This window comes from Panthera uncia (genome assembly GCF_023721935.1).
Source record: "Panthera uncia isolate 11264 chromosome C1 unlocalized genomic scaffold, Puncia_PCG_1.0 HiC_scaffold_4, whole genome shotgun sequence".
NCBI classification, from domain to species: Eukaryota; Metazoa; Chordata; class Mammalia; order Carnivora; family Felidae; genus Panthera; species Panthera uncia.
In genome coordinates, this window is record NW_026057585.1 from 82,892,163 (window position 1) to 82,905,097 (window position 12,935).

The 12,935-nt window shown below is 49.5% G+C and overlaps 1 long non-coding RNA gene across 1 annotated transcript; it reads left to right on the plus strand.

The window, feature by feature from the left end:
• The first annotated feature begins 8,030 nt into the window (after nt 1-8,030).
• Nucleotides 8,031-11,703, plus strand: LOC125912866 (uncharacterized). Its single transcript, XR_007454852.1, has 3 exons — nt 8,031-8,512; nt 8,875-9,469; nt 11,068-11,703. It is a non-coding gene; the product is annotated as an uncharacterized LOC125912866 (long non-coding RNA).
• Nucleotides 11,704-12,935: the final 1,232 nt, after the last annotated feature.

Genomic DNA, 12,935 nt, shown 5'->3' on the forward strand with positions numbered 1-12,935 from the left:
CCCTCCCTCTCTCTGTCCCCTTCCCCATCTCTCTTCTTGTCATTGTCATTTTATTGTCTCTCCTCTTCCCCCTCCTCCTTCTCTTACCCTCCTGATTCCCTTGCCCTCTCCTCAGCTCCCTCTCCCTACCTCCTTCCTCCCTTACCTTCTCTCTTTTGTTGATGTTCAAGGTCATTGCCACAGAGGCTTCTTTTCACCTGTCCCCAAAGGGGTCCTCAGCTCTGCCACTGGCCACAGTGAAGGTGATGCCCACAGCCTAGTGGTTGTGGCATTCAGGGGTCACCCTGTCTTCCCTTGCTTCAGACAGCTCTTAAGCCCAGGACAGACTGGTTGGAGTCTATGTGTCTGAGAAAATCAACTCATTAGCTTCCTTGTCCCTGTGGATGATCAGTGTCCCTGAGCCCACATATCCTGGAAGCCCTTTCTCATGTCTACCCCACATCCTTCATGCTATAGGGCTGAGCAGGGGAACAGCTGTCTCATATTGAGCCTTTCCTGTGATTGGGCCCCTGGTTCTAATGCTGTCCATTTGGGGTTCCATGTCATTTCCCCTTTGCTTATTGCTAAGTCTCTGATCATGGAGCCGTGCCCCCTGCCTCCCTGCTCCAGCCCTCTCACTCCTTCCTCCTGGCCCTGAGTTCCCTTCCCCCAGCCTCCTAAGTGAACAGGGTCAAGCCCTCTCATGGCCCTCTCCACATCAGATGAGCTCTGTAATACCCCTAATCAACACTGAAATAGCTATTGTGCTCTGGCTGGCTACCAGTACTGGCATTTGAAATATAGGGAAAGCACAGGTATTACCTCTGTACTGAAGGAGCTTTAGAACAATTGAGGACTTAGACACAGACCTGTACAGGGTTATGAAAGAAGTGAGGAATAGTTAACCCCCTCCTAGGCATTGCTCTGGTCCCACCTAATATGAAAAACAAGACCCAGCAGGATCAAACTATTTCCAAGTAACTTAACCACGTCCCAGAGCAATGCTTAAGAATATTTATAGGAGGGGCGCCTGGGTGGCGCAGTCGGTTAAGCGTCCGACTTCAGCCAGGTCACGATCTTGCGGTCTGTGAGTTCGAGCCCCGCGTCAGGCTCTGGGCTGACGGCTCGGAGCCTGGAGCCTGTTTCCGATTCTGTGTCTCCCTCTCTCTGCCCCTCCCCCGTTCATGCTCTGTCTCTCTCTGTCCCAAAAATAAATAAAAAACGTTGAAAAAAAAATTTAAAAAAAAAAAAAGAATATTTATAGGAATACAAAAATTTCTGGCCTCCAACAAGGCAAAACAAACAATGTTTGTCATCCAATCAAAAATTACCAGACATGCAAAGAAGCAGAAAAATATGACCAATAATGAGGAGAAAAAGCATTCATTTGGAAATGATACCAGATACAGAGCGTGGTCAAAGATAGTGTGGCTGGGAATTCAACCTGGGTTCAGCACCTTTTGTGGTCCAGACACCACTGCTGTCCTTTCTTCTCTGAGGAATAGATAACCTAACTCTGTGGTTTAGATATGAAAGCGACATTAGTTTTGACACTTCATCAGTATGCAAGTCATTAAAAATGGACTTATCAAGCACACTTAGCACCAAGATTTGGGTTCTCATACCATTTTCCAATAAAAAGAACCCAGGATCCTTGAAGAAATGGCTGATTCTAGGACTAGGTCAGAAAATATACAAGGTGAGCCTGGAGCACCTTGTAGTGCCAGAAAGTAAGCAAGAGGTGCTGAACGCATAAACACACAAAATGATGGGAAAATGTCAAAGGAACACAAGAGACATTGGCCATAGCTGGAAACAGTTGAGCAACCAAGTAAATAGTGTAGTATCAGATTATAACCCCAAGTATAAAATATATACTTGTGAGTCCAAATTGATTTAAATACATGATTGAATAAATCAGCAAATAGGGGAGAAGAGAAAAATCTCCCACACAGAAGAATTCGAAATAATTTAGGTTGGATGCTTAGCACTCAAAGAGGTGGAGCTTAACTGCTCCTTAAGTATGAGCTACACATAATGACTTCCTTCCAAAGTGCACAGTATGAAAAAGAGAGAAGGGCAACTTCATAGTGGAGAAATCTGGCAAACACTACTTTAGCCAGGTGGTCAAGGTTAATATTAACAGTGATAAGTCATGTTAATAGCACGTGTCATTGACATGATGTGACAAGAATGGCACTTTACCTCTGTGGTCTTCTGCCCAAAAAACTGTAACCCCAGTATAACCATAAGAAAAAAAATCAGACAAAACCCAGCCTGAGGTTCAATAAATGATACTGAGACAACTGGGTATCCACAGGCAAAAGAATGAATTTGGACCCTGTGATGTTGTTGTTTATGAGAAATATATATTTGGTCATTCAAATGACCAAAATATGCTTCTCATATACATATGATCTTCATCCACAGTTCCTCAGGGTTCACAGCTCCCAAAACACTTTGAATTTCCAGCAGTGTTGAGAGTGGCAAAGGTGCCTTTTATTATATTATGTGAATGAGGTGAGTTTTGGACCCACAGAAGGATACCAGAGAACCAACCCTGTGATCAGCGGGTTAGAACTTTCAGTCCACCTCCCTGACCTGTGGGGAGGGGAGAGGGACTTGAGGTTAAATCAGTCTCCAATGCCAATTTATAATCAATCATGACTATGTAATGAAGCCTTCCTTAAAAATGCAAAAGGGACAGGGTTCAGAGAGATCCCCAGTTAGCGAACATTTGGAAATGTGGGGAGAGTGGTGCTCCTGGAGAGGGTGTGGACATTTCATGTCCTTTCCCCACACCTTGCCCTATGCAGCTCTTCCTGAGTTCCATCCTTTCAAAATAAACTGTTAATCTAATAAGTAAAATATTTCTCTGAGTTCTGTGGAGCCACACTAGCAAGTTAATTAATTAACTCACAGAGAGTTCAGAGAATCTCTGATCTATAGCTGGTGGGCCAGAAGTACAGGAAACAACCTGGACTTGAGACTGGAGCCTGAAAGGGACAGATCGTCTTGTGGGACTGAGCCCTTAACCTGTGGGATCTGATGCTCTCTCCATGTAGATAATGTCAGAATGTGTTGAACTGTAGGACACACGGCTGGTGTTCCAAGAACTATTTATTGGTGTGGGGAACCACCCACCCAGTGTTGGAATTGGGTCCAGGAACCCCAACGAGACCCTTACCTCACACCATATATAAAACCAACTCAAAATGGATCCAAGTTCTAAATGCATGAACTAAAACCATAAAACTCATAAAAGGAAACTTAGGTGTAAATCTCCATGACCTTGGCTTAGGCAATTGTTTCTCACATATGACACCTAAAGCACAAGCAGCCAAAGGGCGGGGGGGGGGGGATAGGAAAATTGATTTCATCAAAATTAAAGGCTTTTATGACTCGAAGGACATTCTCAAGAAAGTGAAAAGACAGCCCACAGAATAGGAGAAAATATTTGTAAGTCAGACATGATAAGGGCCTAATCTCCAGAATATATAAAGAACTCTTACAAGTCAACAATAAAAAGACAATCTGACTTCCAAATGGAGAAAGGATTTGAAAAGACATTTCTCCAAAGAAGATACACAAATGGCCAATAAGCACATGAAGAAGATGAGCAACACCATTAGCCATGGGGAAAAATGTGCAAATCAGAAGCACAGTGAAACACCTCCCCACCCGCCCAGATAGTTATAATTTAAAAATGAATAATAACAAGTATCATTAAGGATGTGGAGAAATCAGAATTCTCATATACTGCTGTGGGAACAAAAAAATGGTACAGCTGCTTTCGCAAACAGTTTGATGGTTCTTCAAAACATTAAACAAGAAATTTGAAAACATATATTCAAGCAAAACTTACACACAAATGTGCACATCAGCATTATTCATAATAGCCAAAAAGAGAAACAGCCCAAACGTCCATCAAGTCCATTAAGAAAACGGGATATATTCGTATCACACGGTTGAATATTATTCAATGGAGTCTTCACATCCATTAGAATGGCCACTAACAAAGCAAACAAACAAAAAAATAACAAGTGTTGGTGAGGATGGGGAGGAACTGGAATACTTTTGCACTTTTGGTAAGGATATAAGATGGGGCAGCTGCTATAGAAAATAGGGTGGCAGGTCCTCAAAAAATTAAAAATAGAATTACCATACAATCCAGCAATTTGGCTTCTAGATACTTACCCAAAAGAATTGAAGGCAGGATCTCCGAGAAATATCTATATACCCATGTTCAGAGAGCATTATTCATAATAGCCAAGAGGTAGAAGCAACCCAGCGTTCACCCATTCAGGGATGAATGGATAAACAAAATGTGGTCCATACATACCGTGGAAGGAGATTCTAAAAGATGATACAACATGGATAAACCTTGAAGGCATTATACTGAATACAATAGGCCAGTCCCCCACCCCACCCCCCCAAAAAAAAGAAAAAAAGAAAAGATTCTGTACGATTCCATTGATGTGAAGTATCTAGAGAAACCAAATTCACAGAAACAGAAAGCAGAATGGTTGTGGCCATGGTCTCAGGGAAGGGGGAAGGGGGAATGGTTGTTTAATGTTTCATATCAGTGTCGCACAATGAAAAAGTTTTGGAAATTGATTGCACAACACTACCGAACCATGCACTGAAAAACCGTTAAGATACATTTTATGCTATGTATATTTTACCACAATTAACAATTGTTTTTTAAACGAAGTCCTGGGGCGCCTGGGTGGCTCAGTCACTTAAGCGTCCAACTCTTGGTTTCAGCTCAGGTCATGAACTTGCGGTTCGGGAGATCGAGCCCCGTGTCAGGCTCTGCGCTGACAGTGCAGAGCCTAACTTGGGATTCTCTCTCCCTCTGCCCTTCCCCCCACTCAAAATAAATAAACAAACGTATAAAATAAAATAAACATATATGAAGTCCTGTACACGCTACAACACAGATGAACCTTGGCGACAATATGCTGAGTGAAAGAAGTCAATCACAGAGGCAACATATTGCATGACCAGTTTTATACGAAATGTCCAGGAAGGGCAGATCCATAGAAACAGAAAGTAGCTTAGCAGTTGCCAGGGGCTGGGGGAGGAGGGAATGGCAACTGATTCCTAGTGCATACTGGGATTCTTTCTGGGGTGATGAAAATGTTCTAGAATTGGCAGTGATGGCTTCACAACCTGCGAATATACTGAGAACCACCAAAATGTACACATTAAAAGGATGCATCTTACAGTATGTGAATTATATCTCAATTTTTCTTTATTTTATATCGCAATCCCACTTGAGAGACATCCTACACATTATCTGACGAGTAATCTTCAAAACCCTTAAGTTCAGGGGCACCTGGGTGGCTCAGTTGGTTAAGCGGCCAACTCTCAATCTCAGCTCAGGTCTTGATCTCAGGGTCATGAGTTCAAGCCCTGCCTTGGGCTCCACACTAGGCACAAAGCCTACTTCAAATTTTTTTTTTTTAAATTAAGTTCATCAAAATGAGGAATGTCACAGCCAAGAGGAACCCAAGTAGCCATGGTAACTAAATGTAATATGGTATCATCTGTGGGATCCTGGAAGAGTAGAAAGGACACCAGGTAAAAATGAAGGAATAATAAAGTATAGACTTTAGTTAATAATAATGTATCCAGGGACACCTGTGTGGCTGTCGATTAAGCGTCTGACTTTGGTTCAGGTCATGAGCTTGCAGTCTGAGTTCGAGCCCCACATCAGGCTCTGTGCTGACAGCTCAGAGCCTGGAGCCTGAGTTGGAGTCTATGTCTCCCTCCCTCTCTCTGCCCCTCCCTTGCTCACACTCTCTTTCTCTCTCTAAGATAAATAAACATTAAAAAAAATTTTTTTAAATAATAATGTATCCATATCGGCTCATTATTTGTAACAAATACACCATTTGGAAGAATGTTAATAATGGAGAATTGGGTCTGGAGTCATGGGAACTCTGTGCTCTCTGCAACTTTTCTATAAATCTAAATCAACGGAAAACTAAAAGTTTATCTATTTACAAAAGCGGTTTACCCTATCGGGCAGGTAGTGGCAGGCTGGCCGGAGGGGGCTTGCTGGAAACTTCCCACACTAACTTTGGAGCCCCACTGCCGCCAAAGCACTGCCTAGAAAAGCTCTCTGGGGTTCTCCTTCTGGGCCCCAAGCATCCTGAGCTCTTGATTCGGACGGGTACCAGCGGGTTCCACCCAGACGATTTGCCACAAAAGTGCCTGTTTCTTTCATTGCCACAAATGCTCCTTTCTCAGGGAGCGGGAAAAGGGAAACCTGATAGGCCACAGGACCCCACAGCGCCACCGTCCGGGGTGTGAATCCTGGTGCTGCGTCTCTTCTCTGTGTTGTTACGGGAGAGAGCCCATCTTCCTGGGCTCGGGGTATGCAAGGTCAAGGGCAGCGTCATCCTGTACAGTCCTGGCCAGGCCGCTGGCTGTATTTGCATTTGTATTTGTATCTGCCGGTTTGTGTTGTCTTTGGACTCCGCCCGGAAGCTGCCCAGATTTGCTCTGGCCCCCTGACATTACCATGACCAGGTGGTGCTATTTGCTCATGCTCAGCGGCCCTGAGCTCGTGCTGGGCCAACACTGAGAGCTGCCGACCCTCCAGGGAGCTCTCACACCTCCCCTTCCTCCACCTGGAGAGCTCTCCCTAGGGCCGTCAGCTCAGCTTCCATAAAGAGCATGCGTGATCCTTTGTCTCCGCAGCCCTTTTGGAGGTCCTGAGCGTTCTCTGAGCAGGAAACAATTCTCTCCTGAAATCTGAGCGCACGTTTTACGTGTTGGCTACAGTCGCCTCTTCCGGATCCTCTCTCCACCGATGCTACCTTTCACATCCTGGTCCAAACCCTCACACGAAGACGGATGAAAGTCAGGTCAAGCCCCCCTCTTGCTGGCTTCCTCTTTCCTCAAGAAGCGGCCCCCAGCTTTCGGGACTCAGGGGATGTCTGACTTCTCAGTAGATTCTGTGGGCACTCACCATGTGCCAACAGTAAACGGGGCATTTCTCAGGCATCGTGCCATTTAATAATTACAAAATCTCTATTGGATAGTAAGGACTTTATCCCCTTTGGCATATGTGCAAACGGTGGTTCAGAAAGGGCGAGTACCCTTCCCAGGAGCACACACTTCCATCCTCCTCATGGAGGTTCACGATGGACATAAGCATGTTCAAAGTCCTGAAATGTCCTGCAGAGAACAGACCTGTTTAATTTTGTTTCCATCAAAATCTCCCGGACTCACTTTTCAAAAAAACTGAACACATACATATTTTGTTTATGTCGTAGACGGACGACCCGCCGCATCATCTTGTGTCAGTAGTGTTCTCCGGAAGACACTTTGGGACACTACATTGGGCAAGTCACTTGTTTCCAAGCCTCCGTGGCGCTTCTGGCCATGATGGGGTGACAGGTGGCTTCCTTCCCACTGTCAGCAACGAAAAACAGCACAAAGTACATGAAAAACTGCTTTCAAATCTTGGCTAACAGGCAGCTCAGGACTGTGATCCCCGAGAAGAGAAACAACATAAGCTGAGTCCCACGAATGCACAAGCGAGTGCCCTGAGGCGGGTGTCGGCCAAGTGAGTGCCGAGTGAATGGGGCACTTCACTCAGTCCCACGACCTGATCTGGGGGACCATGGTGGGACGCGTGTCCTGGGGGAGGCTGACTGGGAGAGCAGGCAGTGGGTGGGCCTGGGGGGAGGGGATAGTTTTCCCTGGGTGTGTGTGTGTGTGTGTGTGTCGCTGTGAACCCCTCGACCTGTTCCCGGATTGGCTGAGGCCGCTGCACAGGCTGACAATGGAAATGCTTGCGCAGGAGAAACGCCTCTATTCAGGTGCCTCATGTCGATCTGCAGAAGGGGTAGCAGAGGCAGCTAATTTCAGCATTTGCTTGTCTTTGAATGGGGGTAATTACTGGGAGTTGCCAATTGTTCCAGATTGTTCCCTGGAAGAAGGGGAGGGGGGGCACTCTCCTGGGCTCTGCTGAGCGCTGCCCCCTGCAGGCAGTGTGGTGAGGTCACAGAGGGGTGGTCCGGGCTGGGGAGCCACAGGACAGAGTCAGGGGAGCCCAGGATCCCAGCAGGCGGGGCTGGGCCGATAGGGCCCTCCGAGGTCACGTGACCCAACCCGCTCATTTTACAGCCGGAAAAACCGAGGCAGGAGGGAAGGGACTTGCCCAGGGGTGCGCCGCGTGGGCCCAGCCAGTCTGCTCAGCCCCAGGGAACAGCCTCCATGTTGGCCATGCTCCCCCGCCCCTCCCCCATCCCCGAGTCTGTCTGGAACTCCCCAGCCTGGGGGCTGTGCGCGTCAGGAACCCCCTGTCCTTTCTCTGACTGCAGGAGACCAGCGCAGTGGTGGGGTCACTGAGGCCAGCAGCCTCCTGGGGGGCTCACCACGGCGTCCGTGTGGCCGGAAGGGCTCCCCATATCACACGGGGCAGCTGCACCCCGCAGTGCGCGTGGCCGACCTCCTGCAGCACATCAACCAGATGAAGACGGCCGAGGGCTATGGCTTCAAGCAGGAGTACGAGGTGCAGGGCCCCAGGCCAGCCGGGCCCCCTCGCCAGGGCCTCGCCTGGCTCCCCCTCACTGTGGACCCTGACCCTGGTCTGACCTCAAATCCACTCTCATGATCCTGGTTTTGACTCTAATCCTAAACCTGACCCTTATCTGATCCTTTCTCTGAACTTGACCTGCTTCCTAACCCCATCACTCCCCTCTCCTGCTCTCTGCCTTTGTTTTGAACGCTGGTTCCTTGCTGATTAAAGGTAAATGCAGTCATTCATGCCAAGCCTCAGCGTTGGCCCTGACCTAGCCTTCACTGTGACTTAGCCCTCCAGCTTGCCTACTTTATCCCAGATGAGGGGCTAACCATCTTTTTCCTTCTTTATAGGGCTTCTTTGAAGGCTGGGATGCCATGAGGAAGAAACTGTCTCAGAGACCCATGCTTGAGAGTCCTGAGGGATGGCCTGAAGCCTAGGGGAGCAGGCAGGAGGCAGTCAGAAGGGGGCTCGGCAGGGGTCTCCAGCGTTCTAGCTCAGCCCAGCCATGAAGAGCCATCAGGCCAGATGATCTCTAGCATCCCTGAGGAAACTGATTCCAGAAGGAAGGGCAGAAGGCTCTGGAAACAGGGAGCTGGGTAGCCTGGGCTTCTGTAGTCTCTCTCAGTGTGAGCTTTGCCAAGGCCTGTCTTTCTGGACCTTGATTTCTCCATCCATAAGACAAAGCTAATAACCCCAATGGGGCACCCCTCATGAGGCTGTTAAGAGACCATTGGCCTCATTCATCCCCCAAGTCCCAGGAGATGCTGAACTCGGTCATGCCAGCACTGGATGTGGAAAAGCAGCATGGCCCTCTTCCCCAGAACCTCAACAAGGACCCAGCATCAATGTCCTGCCACCTGACCGCCGCCAGCCCTCCCTTAGCTCCACTGATGGGGAACCCCCACATCTACCTCAACATGGCCCTGGTGGATGGGAGGGCTGCAGGTAAAGCACACCCTAGGGACCCCCAAACCCCACCCAGAAAAATGCCAGGGATGGAGGGAGGAGAGCTGGAGACTCTGGGAGGGTCCCCTCTGTGCCCATCTTCCTGGGGACCAGGCCTGTGGGATGATCCCCTCCCCTCTGGTGCTTTTCAGTTCAGAGACATCAAAGCCAGTGCTCCTCGTCCGTGTGCCCATCTACACACTTGGGGGCCTGGAGCGGAGGCTCTCTGGGGGTCCTGCCAGCCCTGTGAGTCTCTGAGCTGGGGAGGGCCACGTTGGGGCGCCCCGGTGCTGGGTAGAGAAGCTGCTGGAGTGGCCCTGCCCCCTCCTGGGGTCCCTGACACCTGATCCCAGCCACAGGGGGTCGGCCCAGGAGCCAGAAGGCCCTGAATCTCAGACCACACTGAACTTGTCAGGGTCTGTTTGGAGTGGCTGAGTCTACAGAGAGCCCCATCGGGTGCACGAGCCTGAGTTTTACGGTCTGGCTGGGACTGGCCTCCAGCAGCTGTTAGTCAGGCTACATCTGAGCCTTCAGGAAGTCCCAGGGAGGGGAGCTGGTGGATCGGGGAGGGATGCTCTGTATCTCTGCCCTTCCCTTTGCAGGATTACAAAGGGCAAGTTCAGGTTTGGTCAGAGGGTAAATCAGGGGCAAGGCCAGAAGAAGCAAGACTAGTGCTTGGCTCTAGGAGCTTGTGTTAGCCACTGAGGTCAGGAAGAGAGCGGGGGTCAGGTCAGGGAACTGGGTTTTAGGAGAAAAGCATCAGGAGAGGGAGACGTGGCACAGGTGGAACAAGGCAGGACACCAGGAGGAGACTTGGGGCCAGGGCACTGATGGGGAGAAGGCCAGGTACCAACACACCCGGCAGGTCAAGGTCAGGAGGGAGGAGCAGAGTCCGTGCCCATCACTGTCTGGGGAGCTAGGGTTGGGGTCTCAGACCGTCTCAGTCACCGAGTTGAAAGGAATTCAGAAACTTCCTTCGTTTATTTAAATGAAATGTCGAACCCCTGCCATACACTGGGTGCTGGGGATACTGAAGGGACAATAACAGGCAGAGAGCCCTACTCTCCTAGACCCTCCTTACACGGGGCATGAGCGATAATCAGGCAAGCGTGAGATGGAATGTCAGCAGCTGGCCAGGGCTATGAAAAGCCATCAGGCGGGAGAAGTGGGTTGTGGGGCTCTCACTCACCAGCTGTGAGACCCCGGGCAAGTCAGCTGCCCGCTCTGGGCCTCAGTTCCCATCTGTAAAATGAGGATCATCCTGAAAGGATCAGAGGAGTCCATGATTAAGTGCCTCACTTGGTGCCAGATGTGCCTAAAGGGCTCCCTTCACAAACACACAGCAGAGACAGACGCACCCAGGCTGGGATGACCCAGGAGCGTGAGCCCAGTCCAGCCCCAGGCTCAGGCTTCCACAAGGGGTAGAGTGGGGGAGGAGGGGACCAGTAAGGGGTCCCAGTCACTCCTGGCTCTGTCTAAAAACTTGCTGTGTCCCTGGGTAAGACACTTCCTGCTTCTGGGCCTTAGGTTTCTCCACATGAAAACGGCCTGGGATATACTGACTCTGTTTGCACACTGGCTCAATCTTGCTTCCTCAGTCTCTCCGGTGGCCAGAGGACACAGGCTATTCCAATGGCTTCACAGTCCAACGTCGTTTCATCTGAATTACGAACTCATGGAACAGCACTACCCCCCGACTCATGCTGTTGATGCATCGCTTGGATCCTGGCCTGGCCCTCTGGGCCGGGCCCGGGGCTTTCTGGGAGAATGTCTACTGAAGCGGCAGCTGCCTCCTGGGAGCTTTCGGTCCATCAGGGAGCCAGAGAACCACAGCACCACTCACAGTCCCTCCACCAACAGTTTTGCAGATGACGGACTCTTGGAAGGAAAGCGTGTTGGACCAAAGGTGGGAGAGAAAATCTCCACGGGCCAGACCTGCAGACTGAGACTCACACGATGGGATTTCATATGCCCTAGTGAATTAAACATGCAGTGCAAAATAAATCAGCAGCTCGGGAACAGAGGAGGGAGACAGGCCTTGAGACGGGACTGACAGAGAGCTCAGTGTGAGCCCATGAAGTGACATACCTCTCGTGTCACCTGCCCCATCCAGCCCCGTCCCAACCAAGGCCCGGCCTGCGAGATGGAGGGAGGGCCCCCAAACCTGCTCAGTTTAGTAATAACAAGAACAATAGTGATAGTCTCTGCTCCAAAGGTTTACTCTGTATTATGTACTCACGTTAGCTCTCTGTCCTCACAAGTTCACATGGTTGGTATTATTAGTACCATTTTACACAAAAGAAAACCGAAGCTCAGGAAAGCTAAGTAATAAAGAGCTGGTAAGTGGCAGAGCTGAGACTTGAACCTCATTTTATCTGACTCTAAAGGCAGCATTCCTCTGTGCACATCCTGCCACTTTTTAGGCCATGTAAATAGAGATATGGAATCTAGGAAAAGGGAGGAGAGAACTCTATTCAACCGGGAGGCTCAGGCCCTTGAACCATCAGAGGCACACTTCAAGAGGCTCACGGATAAGCTGAGCATGGCCTAAAGGCGGGGCCTCCGAGCTGAGAAGGGCATGGGAGCAAGGTCATATTGATGAATCAATTAATCAATCGAAGCAGTATTTATTAGAATCCTACTACGTATTAAGTGCTCTTCTAGGTGCTTGGAGATGGAGAGGTGAAAAGGTGGACAAAATCCCTGCGTTCCTGGAGCTTGCATTCTGATAGGGAAGACAGATAATGGTCACACAACTGCATGTTAGAAAGCGATGAGCATGGAGAGACTAGAGAGGAGGGGCTGCACTGGAGCGGGTGGTCAGGGAAGGCCTCTCTGAGGAGGTGATACTCGAGCAGACACCCGAAGAAAGTGAGAGAATGACTGTTGTGATCATTGTCGGGAGAATGAGCCAGTCACAGGGAGCAGCAGGTGCAAAGACCCTGCAATAGAAGTGAGTGTGGTGGTTGTGAGGACAGCAGAGAGGTCCGTGTGCTGGGAGCACAGCAGGTGGGGGAGGGCGGGAGGAGACAGGTGAGAGGACTCAGCAGAAGAAGGACCCTTTGGGGTCTGCAGGCCAGGCGGAAGTTGGGGTTTCCTTTCAATGTTGAGGGGATTCATTGCAGAGTTTTGAGCAGGAGGGTGGTGTGGTCTGATTTGTGCTTTCAGATCGCTGTAGCTCTTGGGGAGTGGGGCCACTGAGGCTGTGGAGGAGGAGGGATCACGGAAGTTCGGGAGGATGAGGGTGGGGCCAAGTAGGGCATGAGAAGCAAGGGGTCATTCACACATGGAGTAACTGAAGGAATGAAATGTACATCCAAAAAAAGAGGAGGCCCAGGAGCATACAAGATCCCACCTCCAACTTCAGAAGGGTTTTCACGTGGACTTGAAGTTGGGCACGTTCTGCAGCCAAGTCAGAACCAGGATCAACGAGTGAGGCCACAGACAGCCGTCTCCACTGTCTGAA